Source organism: Pogona vitticeps, chromosome 3, assembly GCF_051106095.1.
Source record: "Pogona vitticeps strain Pit_001003342236 chromosome 3, PviZW2.1, whole genome shotgun sequence".
Taxonomy (NCBI): domain Eukaryota; kingdom Metazoa; phylum Chordata; class Lepidosauria; order Squamata; family Agamidae; genus Pogona; species Pogona vitticeps.
In genome coordinates this window covers 167,842,115-167,852,541 of record NC_135785.1, presented here as the reverse complement: position 1 = coordinate 167,852,541, position 10,427 = coordinate 167,842,115, and the positions used below count along the sequence as shown (strand labels likewise).

General features: G+C 40.0%; 1 long non-coding RNA gene across 1 annotated transcript in view; it reads left to right on the top strand.

Moving 5' to 3' along the window:
• Nucleotides 1-10,427, top strand: part of LOC140705776 (uncharacterized) — a 37,209-nt gene that overhangs the window by 6,474 nt on the left and 20,308 nt on the right. Inside the window, exons 2-3 of the long non-coding RNA XR_013544090.1 lie at nt 855-912; nt 8,385-8,489. This is a non-coding gene — a long non-coding RNA (uncharacterized LOC140705776). The remainder of the gene's footprint in view (nt 1-854; nt 913-8,384; nt 8,490-10,427) is intronic.

The window sequence follows — 10,427 nt, the reverse complement described above, 5'->3', positions numbered from 1 at the left end:
CTCTCATGGAGGTCTGCCTGTGCAATGGGGATGACATCACTATTAGCAGCAGATTACTGCTATTTAAAGAGCTCATTTTTTATTTTAGGGTGTGCACAGCTTGCATACAATGAGACAAAGTCATCAAAAAAAAAGGAACTCTTTAATTATTTGGAATCTGCTGCTGCTTGTGACATCATTCCTACTGCATAGGCAGAACTCCACAAGTGCATACTGGCCACTGAGTTGGAGCCACACTTATTAATGTAGATCTGTCAATTAGATTTAATTCAGTGATGGCCAGCTTAAATCCTATTGAATTCAGCTAATCTGCTGTGGTTTAAACATGACTACATTCAGATCCAGGCCATTGCATTTTCATGTAATTATCCTGGAGTGTATGATAAATAACAGCAGCAGGCCGCATCTTCAGATATATTTTAATTTTGCACCTATCAGAGGCCTTGAGGGATTTTTTCATTCTTCAGCCAGAGCTGGGCCAGCATGTTATAACGTGAATAAATGCTGCCCCACCTTATGTTACAGATCATACATGTCCCATCATCTTATCTGTATTTTGAGGTCAGAGATCACCTGTGCAGCCCTTTGCATCTTATTTTTTGCTAGGCTGACAAGTGTGCTTGTGCAGTGGGATCCCAGTTCTTGGCTCCTTACGTTTCTGATCTCTTTATTTCACAAAAGTCATTCACTGAGCATTCTTTAAATGGTATTGCATTCTGATTTTGTGTGTGATTATGAGTGCCAGATCACACACAATATTAGTCTACCATTGGAAAAACATTGTAAAGAATTATGAGGGAATCAGGTATGTCTTCAATTTATTGTAATGGCCTATAAATGTGTTCCCTCTGTAGGCCAGCCTGCCTTTGGGGAGAGTGATATCTTAGGAATAATACACAGACGACTGTGAAGGTATGCTTTTGTATTTGTCCCTTGATGGAGCATCCTACTTTTTTGTACAAACCTTCTCGAATCTAGTGCTGTTTGTATATTTTGGCCTACGACTTCCACCATTGGCCATCTTTCCTGGGGATGATAGTTAGAGCACAAAATCAGGTTCTGAAATGCTATGTGAAAGGTGAAAGTTAAAGATTAGGTAGAAATAAAAAGAACAGCTGATAATAAAATCCACTTTGATGACAATCCTAAATATAGTACTTTGATTATATTAAAGATATAATTAGACTTTTGACCGAACGCCGGGAGGCAGTGGAAGACAGGAGGGCCTGGCAGGCTCTGATCCATAGGGTCACGAAGAGTCAGCCACAACTTAATGACTAAACAACAACAATAGACTATGCTCTTTATGTCTCAAAGGCCAGGCCAAAAAAAAAAAGCGTTCTTAGAGTCTTTCCTGAAGAAAAGTGCATTTCCTTATAAAGGAATTCCTCCACACACACTTTCCCAGTTCTTTCTCCATGTTTTTCCATAAATACCATGTTAAGTTCATAAGAACAGCACTGCTGAGTCAGAGAAGAGCTACCGTGTTTCCCCGAAAATAAGACAGGGGCTTATATTAATTTTTGCTCCAAAAATCCACTACAGCTTATTTTCAGGGGATGTTCTATTTTTTCATGTACAACAATTTACATTTATTCAAATACAGTCATTTCATCTTCTGGTTACTGCACAATGATGGAGGGTGGGGTTTCACTTAACTGGGTCTTATTTTTGAGGTAGGGCTTATATTATGAGTATCCTGAAAAATCGTAATAGGGCTTATTTTCAGGTTAGGTCTTATTTTTGGGGAAACAGTAACACAGAGCCGTTTCATAGATACTTTTGTTGGATGATCATATTTGGAAATGCTTTGTTTTTCAACTTTTTTAAAAGCACCTAATTGCATCAGCAGTCATTCAGTGTAACAAGGATACACATTTGAAGTACTTTAGTTCTTTATACAGTGGTGCCTCGTTTAGCGACGTTAATCCGTTCCCGGAAAAATGTTGCTAAGCTATTTCATTGCTAAGCGATTTTTAAAAGCCCATAGAAACGCATTAAAAACTAACCTTATGCGAAAATCCTCCATAGGGGCGGCCATTTTCAGTGCCTCTAAAGCGAGGACACACAACGGGTGGCCATTTTGTTTTTCTGGTGGCCATTTTGAAACTGCCGATCAGCTGTTTAAAAAGGGTCGCTTTGCCATGATCGCTTCCCCGCGATCATCGCAAAGCGATTTTCCCCACAGAGACCATCGCAAAGCGATCGCTTTTGCGATGGCCAAAACCCAGTCGCTAAGAGATTTCATCGCTCAACGGAGCGATCGCTAAGTGAGGCACCACTGTACATTTATTGTGTAGGATACTCAGGAAATATTCAATTATTTCCTAACACGCAGGTGATTAATAAATCAAGATTTAGGAAAACACAGTATCTTTCCAATGGTTGAATAGATGCCTTATGTCTTAAATATGAACATATGAACATAAGAAGAGCCATGCTGGATCAGGCCAGGAACCATCTAGTCCAGCTTCCTGTATCTCACAGTAGCCCCACCAGACGCCTCTGGGAGCACACAAGACAACTAGATGCCTGACCCTCCCCTGCATCTGGCATTTGGAGGTGTAACCTGCAATGGACGTCTAAAAAATGAAACTTCAAAAAGAATATGATCTAGTATTGTCTAAGCTTGATTTTGCTTCAATCTAAATAAAAAAATTTAATGATGAAAAGCACAGCAAGTATCGTTATAGCTTGCATTTTTTTCCAGCTAAAACTTATTATGATATGGTTCTGGTCAAGGAGCAAATGGGAAATGAATCGCCTTGTCCCCCTGCATGTTTTTGTTGTATGCTCTTAAATTGCTTCTGACTTGCTGTGAACCTATGAATTACAGTAATTAACTCCAAAACATCATCCTATTGTTAACAGCACTGTTCATGTCTTGCAAACTAAAGGCTGTGGGCTTTATAGAGACAGTCTATAATCTAATGTTAGATTGTCCTCTTTTTATGCTGCCTTCCACTTTTCCTAAAAAATTTATTATGTGCTTCTTTGACATAACTGGACCAAGTTAAGATCTATAACTGGACCTATATTAAGATCCTAAGAAAAGCCATGCCAGATCAAATCAAAGGCCTGATTTCCTGCATACTTTAATATTAAGAAACAGAATTTTTTCACGTGGACTGCTTGACAATCTGTTTAGATGAGTGAGTGCAGGAAGTTCCCCTCTTCCACCTTCCTTTTAAGAACAGCTCATGTCATTAAGCAGAGAGAGGAGGATGCACTGTGAAACTAACAAATTGTTGCTTACTGACCTCAGGTGCTACAATTACATGGTTGGCCTGGGGCTCTTGAAGCTTGATCTGAGATATGGATACTGTACAGTACAGTATTTACTACATCACCCTGGGAGCCACATCTCAGACTGGTCCTGTTCACTTGTTTATCCATGATCCACACACTGGATTTCTCATATGGTGGGATGTTTGTGAACAAATGTACTCATAATTTTGACATCACAAGATTAGGAAAATAGTATTTCTAAACAACTCAGAAATAGTACCAATACTTCATAAGCACATGTAAATGAGTACCATATGTGGAAATACAAACAAAAGCAGTGGTTGCTAATTCTGTTCCAATCTGCTTTCCAAGCATTTTCAGTAAACTCTGCCTTTCTATTTCCTTCTGTTTTTCCTGGCCAATAACCTTCCAAAAAACTTTTGTATTTCTGTTCCAGCAATACATGAAATTGTAATTGGTTGGTCTTGGCAAACTGAAGGCGGGGGAGGAAATGTAAAGAGAAGAGGGTGTTGGAGAGTGAAATAAAGTTAAAATTGTCCCCATGACAGCTGGAAAATCCCCATTATAAGTTCCAAATATTCAAGCACCTGGGTTTTGTATTGTCTTGTTTTCTGAAGGCATCACATGTTTCTACGACTACTTTGATGGGAAAGAATTGCAAAACTGAAAGAGAAAATGAGGGAAAGTTCCAGAGGTACACAGAAGTAGCCTTTAAAATAAAACCCACAAACATCTTAAGTGTGATATGCTTTGTATCTTGCTGTCTTTTCTGTTAGGAGCTCTACAGCTATTCAAGGGAAAACTAATTCTTCTGTTCTTTTATCCCTTTTAATTCTCCATGAAGGTCTAGTGAAGTGGCTAAGAGACTGAGCTGTGAATCAGAAAGACCCTGTTTCAAATCTCACTCCTGAGGGTAGCTCACCGTCTTGCCTTAGCAATCCACTCTCTCAGCCTCAGCTACCTTTGACCTTTTAATATGGAGACAATAATAGCGACTTAATTTGCAGAGTTGCTTAAACTCCTAAAGATTACAGCTAGATAATGCATGTGTAAATAGCATGTACTAGCTGTCACTTGCAACCTAGTTGTAATTTACATTCTAAGTTTGGGAAGAGAACAAGATTTGATGCCTATAAGAGGTTACAAATATTTGAAGCCTTTCATTAGCAATAAACTAAATGTCAAAAACCTGGAAGAACACCACTCTTGTTAAATTCCAGACCAAAAGAATTTATAATACTGTACATTGCAGGAATGAAGTGGGACACCAAAAGTGCACGTAGAGATAAACTGGGAATCTATTGGCTATTGCTATTGTCTCCTCCGACACCATTAAGAAGGATTTTTCTTGATGTACATGTACTCCCTCTATAACATAATGGTGGCAGTCTATGCCGTCATGTATGTCTCTGTCAGAATCCTTTGCAATGGGTAGAGGTTCTTTGGAAGACAAGTTGTTGAGGAGAAGATAGAAAATCTGAAATGTATTATGCATCAGTCATCATTGCCAAAAAATAAAATTCCATGTTGTAGTGAGTCATAATGCTTTTCAGGATAAGGAGAAACATAACTTAATCTTAAAAGCCCAGACATGACTGGTTGTGCAACATGTTGCACAAGCAGTTGCACAACCATATCTTGCCAAATAGAACAACTGGTTGCCAATTTTAGTGCGTGTGGAAACCTCCAACAGGTTTGGACCTAATATTTATTATATACACACATTTTAACATTTGGTAAATATCTGAGAGAGACCAGAGACAATCTAGAATCAAAATTTGAGGAGTCACGTCTATGGAAATGTGTTTGTCTGGAATATTTCCTCTAAAGTTAGCCATTAGATAACTGCTAGGTACTGTATGTAAGAAATTAATTAATCCCTGCAGTTGGCTCTTCAGGAGAGTAGCAGCCCTGAATTCTAACAGATGGCTAATAAGGAGATTACCATCACTGCAGTCTGAAGAGCACTGCTATGGACAATTGTTGGTTGCAGTGAGATGGCAGGGAGCCCTGGTGTGACAGGAAGGAAACGAATTGCAAAATTGAGAGAGAAAATGAGGGAAAGTTCCTTCAGGTAGCATTTATCTTTCAAAATTATCTCCTTCATGAAACATTTGGTAGCAGTACATGTATTCCTATTGTGGCATACCATTTATTTTTATAGTTTCTACAATCATTGCACATCCAATTATGATATTACTGGTGAAATAGCTTGCATCTAGATTTAGACTTGAGCATAAGTAACCTTCCCTGGCTGTTCCCTATGCACTTCTTCCAGTACCCTTGACATGCTACAGAAAATGTCCCAGAAATAGGGTGAGATATAGAGCAAGGGGTGAAAGCACGATCTCTCCAAACTGAATGGAGACCATTTCCATGACTGGAGTTTCTCCAACCATGAATGCCAAATTCTGAAACCAAGCCTATTTCAGAGAGTTATGTCCATTAAGATTACGTCATTTGCCTCATACAATCATACTTTAAGATTCCAGAATAATGTAGGCAGTAGCTAGGCTGAAGAGGTGAGTTACAACTAAGGATGATGCTCTATATCTCCTCCCCCCACTATAAATCTGTACTTGAAGGAATAATGTTGTTTCTGGCTTTTAGATTACTTTAAATGTACTGCGCAGAACTGGGGAATGTGTGGCCCTTGAGATGTTAGTGTACTGCTACTCCCAGCATTTCTCATTATCACCTGGGGCTGATGGGAGTTGCAGTTCACATTCCCTCCTCTGTGCTTCCTTGGTGATTAACAGTTTATGTAATTTTGTAGAAAACCGTCCCACAAGATTTGTAGATAAATTGCTTAAGGTAGGGTGCCCAATTGCAATTAAATGCAGGCTTAACCTGCTTTGCTTTTTTCTGAATAACTAATAGGAAGGGAATATAATGAAGAGGGAACTGCAAAGTATGCCCCACCACAATCAAATTAGGAGCCTTGGGGGAGGGCAGGGGAATCTATGGCAAGCTTTTGAGGAGATCTGTGACAGTTCTGGAGTGCTGAAAAGAGTAGAATTTGACGAGATGAGAAAAGCTGCCTTCAGTTGCCAGGAGTACTGTGTGTCTTGCTTCAGCTTCAGTTCTAATTACACACACCCTTGATGACAACACTGCATGAAAATCCAAAGTATGGCCTGCTGGAATCAGTGGTAATCCCCAAGTATTTGAAGGGAAACAGGAGCAGGAAGACAAAGAGAGTGCACTTTTGAAAACATTTTGTACATGGAAGCAATTCTGAACGCCTGCAGACACAACAGCTTTTTTTTAATGTTAGATAGACAGCTGGTCAGTCATTAGTCGTAGAATTAATCAGAATGTGGTTTGGCACCTTTCCAGTAGATTTTAAATTAGATCAGCAAGTTACTCTGACCACTGTTTATCTTAAATTGTAATCTGTTATCAACAGGCACCAATTCTGTCTACCGCACTGTTACAGAAGGGTGCCAGTGTTTGATACTGAGGGACACAAGAGATCTGTAGAAAATCCTAGTACAGTATACATGCATATATTCCAAAGAGCAGCTTTCGACCCAAATTTGCCCTTCCCATCCTCACTGGAGCGAGGAGACAACACCCTAGCTTTTAAAAAATTATTTGTTAAAAAGTCTCCTTGTACCCTCTAGGACAGTGGTCCCCAACCTTGGGCCTCCAGATGTTCTTGGACTTCAACTCCCAGAAATCCTGGCCAACAAAAGTGGTGGTGAAGGCTTCTGGGAGTTGTAGTCTAAGAACATCTGGAGGCCCAAGGTTGGCGGCCACTGCTCTAGGAGACATGGAAAACAAGTTTGCCATGTTTTTCTCTTTGCAACACTCCTAAAATTTTGTCATTTTTGAACAAATGCCACCAGAGAAGGTTTGTTTCTGTAAAAAGAAATTTTCATCTTTTCAAAAGAAAAACAAATTGGCAGAAGAGTAAATTGTAGGAACTGGAAGCAATACTGTTGCTTTTGATTGTAATTGCACTTTTTTCTTACGATTATTTCATAAATGACCTCGCAAAGTTTAAGAGCTTCTGAGGAATAGTTGTGTGGTTTGAAACATAAGGGGCACGTGAACTATAACCATAGCTAGCTTATGACCAGGATGAGGGATCTGAAGGGGGACCTGCCCCAAATACCTTTGCAGAGTCAATCATTTTCCTGGTGACTCAGTAGAGATATTTCAAACTAAATTCAATAGTTTACAATTAAAGAAGAGAGTATGTCTCCATACAAGCTCAGTCTTCGAATCTGTTTCCATTTACTATAAGAGAGCCCTCAGAAGTCTTCTCCTAGTGAGCACAAAGTTTTCTTAATTTCAGCAGCCAGAAAGAGATTTGTTTGTTGCCATTACACTATTGAAAGGTAATAATCCTTGCCAGTCTGTTGCAAATCTTTCAGATATTTGCCTACCTTTTGTCTGATTTGTAGAATTAGGGCTATAAAGGTAAAAGGTAAAGGTTCCCCTTGACAATCTGTCCAGTCGTGTCCGACTCTAGGGCACGGTGCTCATCCCCGTTTCCAAGCCGTAGAGCCAGCATTTGTCCGAAGACAGTTTCCGTTGTCACATGGCCAGTGCGACTTAGACCCGGAACACTGAATACAGTACTGTACAGTACTTCATTTTGCACCCTAATTAGCTCAGACCCAAGACGTTCTCCTGTTATGCGCTACTTGAGGTTTCCTAAAGCAAAGTAGCACAGGTAATGTGTCCATAATGTTGTTATGAGGATATATTTTTTTTGGAAAGGAAATTGTACATCACCATCATCTGTTGTCAAATCAATTATGACTTATCCTTTCCACGGTTTTCTGGGTCAAAAGTACTCAGATGCAGTTTACCGTTACCTTCTTCTGGGGCATTGTGGGTTCATTCATGACCACACAGGTTTGCTTTGAGAGGCACAATAAAGCCATTATCATACTGAACATTTCATTTTAAGCTTCAGTAAAGCCTTTTATATATGATAAAATATTTTTAGTGTTTGGAATTGAAAGAGGCCTTCTGCTGCTCTCTTGCTGCCTGCCACCTCTTCCTCTTTTCCTTCCCCATGACTTAACATAACATGAAACAAATGAGTCGTTTTTTAAAAAGAGCAGCCAAATAATGAATACATTTATGACTTGCATCATATAATCTTTCTAAATCTCCAGGATAAATTAAGGAGCCAGGACCTGTGTACCTCTCTATGAAGATGCCACAGCTACCTGAGATAATAAACTGGGAGACATTTAACAGGAAGCAGGAAATCGTTGAAGGTATTCTTTGTCAATACTCAGATAAAGTCAGCTGTTCAAAGGGAGCAAAGCTGACATGTGTTTGCTCTGCATAATCTAAGATTTCATTTCAAGCTAGGCTTCCAATTTTTACTTTAACGAGGCAGAACATTTTTTAGAAGTGTAGGCTGGGCCCTTTGGCCTCCTGGATGTGGCTATACAGCCTCTTGATTGTTCCCCCAGAGCCTTCCTCTCTCTCCAGAACCCACCAACTACTTTCCCTGCCACCATCATTGCACCATTACATCATAAGGGATTTTGAAAGCCTAACTATGGCTCAGAATCATTTGAAAGAGTGTGGACACTGCTGGAGAAGGAAGGGCTGCCACTCCCCTCTCCTGTGCTGTGAAACACCCCAGGAAACATCTCCCGTAGTGCTGCAATCAGGCTGCTCAAGCCTAATTGCAAAGCGGGGAACGTTTGGGGTGAGGTGGCCCTGCCATAGAGGGAACAGGGACTTTCTTCTGCCAAAGGTTCAGAATTCATGAGAACCTTTGGGTCCACCTTACAATGGCCAGGCATTTTCTATAATTTATTCTGATTGTTGTTTTTTTTTAAATCATGCCTTTGAGGGGCCAATTGTTCTGATCACACTGAGTGCTCACCACGGCAGCTGTAAACAGTAAAAGCAGGGAAACTGGTATAATTACAATCCACTCATTCTCGCCTGTTGCGAGGGAAAATGCTTGTGCACCTACACTCTGAACAAAGAAAGCACTTTGATCTTCACTGGTGTAGGAGGGCGCTGCTGTGCAGAGGCTTTGTCAGAGAACAAATCATAGAAAATCTCAACAGACAGCAGTCACTAAGGAACCAGTGTACCTTTCTTCTGCTCTATTTAACATATTTAAACTTGCATTCCTGTTTTGCTGTACATTCACAAACAGGAGTTTGTTCTCCCCTCCACATTTTGAAAACAGGTTGCTGGAAAGAGATCTTCAAATTATAGACTGAATTACCTAAAGGCCTACTTGTTTTAGGATATGTGAAATAAATGAGATGACAGGGCAGGATGGGCCAAGATATTTAGCTACCTGAAGCAAAGAATGGAATGTTCTTCTTCGTGGTCTATGTGATTCATACACCTGGGTACTTCTATGCCTGCATAGCTGATCTCAGAAACATTCTAGAGCAGTGGTGTCGAACTGTGGCCCTCCAGATGTTCTTGGCCTTCAACTCCCAGAAAGCCTGGCCAGCAGAGGTGGTGGTGAAGGCTTCTGGGAGTTGAAGTCCAAGAACATCTGCAGGGCCACAGTTCGACACCACTGTTCTAGAGCTTTAAACCCCTCCCTTCAACTAGTATATCAACCCCTCCCAAAGGTTGCTCCTCAGTTCCTTCTATTTATTTATTTATTTATTTATTTATTTATTTATTTATTTATTTATTTATTTATTTATTTATTTATTCTATTTATATCCCGCCTATCTGGTCAATTAAGACCACTCTAGGCGGCTAACTTCTAACTGCCGTTCTCAGTGTCTAGGGTGCGTTCCAGGGCATTGTTCATCAAAACGTTTTCCTATTTTCACTTATCTGTTTATCCTCCTTTGCTTCATTTACTCTATATTTCTTGTTCTTCACATCCTGGAATTTTTTTTATTTTACATAGAACGTCTGACAAATTGCCTCCAGTCCAAAAGCCAAAAAAGACTTTCAAAGCACCAAAGCATGACCCAGTGAGTCCAGAAAAACCAGCTACACTTCCACCAAAACCCTCAAAATCAAGAAAAGAGCATTTGAATCCAACAAATGAACACAGGTCAGGGGGAAAAAAAGTCCAGCCTCAAAAATACCAATGCCTAGCTCAAAGCATGCTGAGCTGATGCCTGCTAAATGTAAACAAATGGGCATTTGCATGACACAAAAAGAAAAAAGGGGGGGGGATTGGTCAAGTCTAATCTGAAACAGACTCCAGTGAC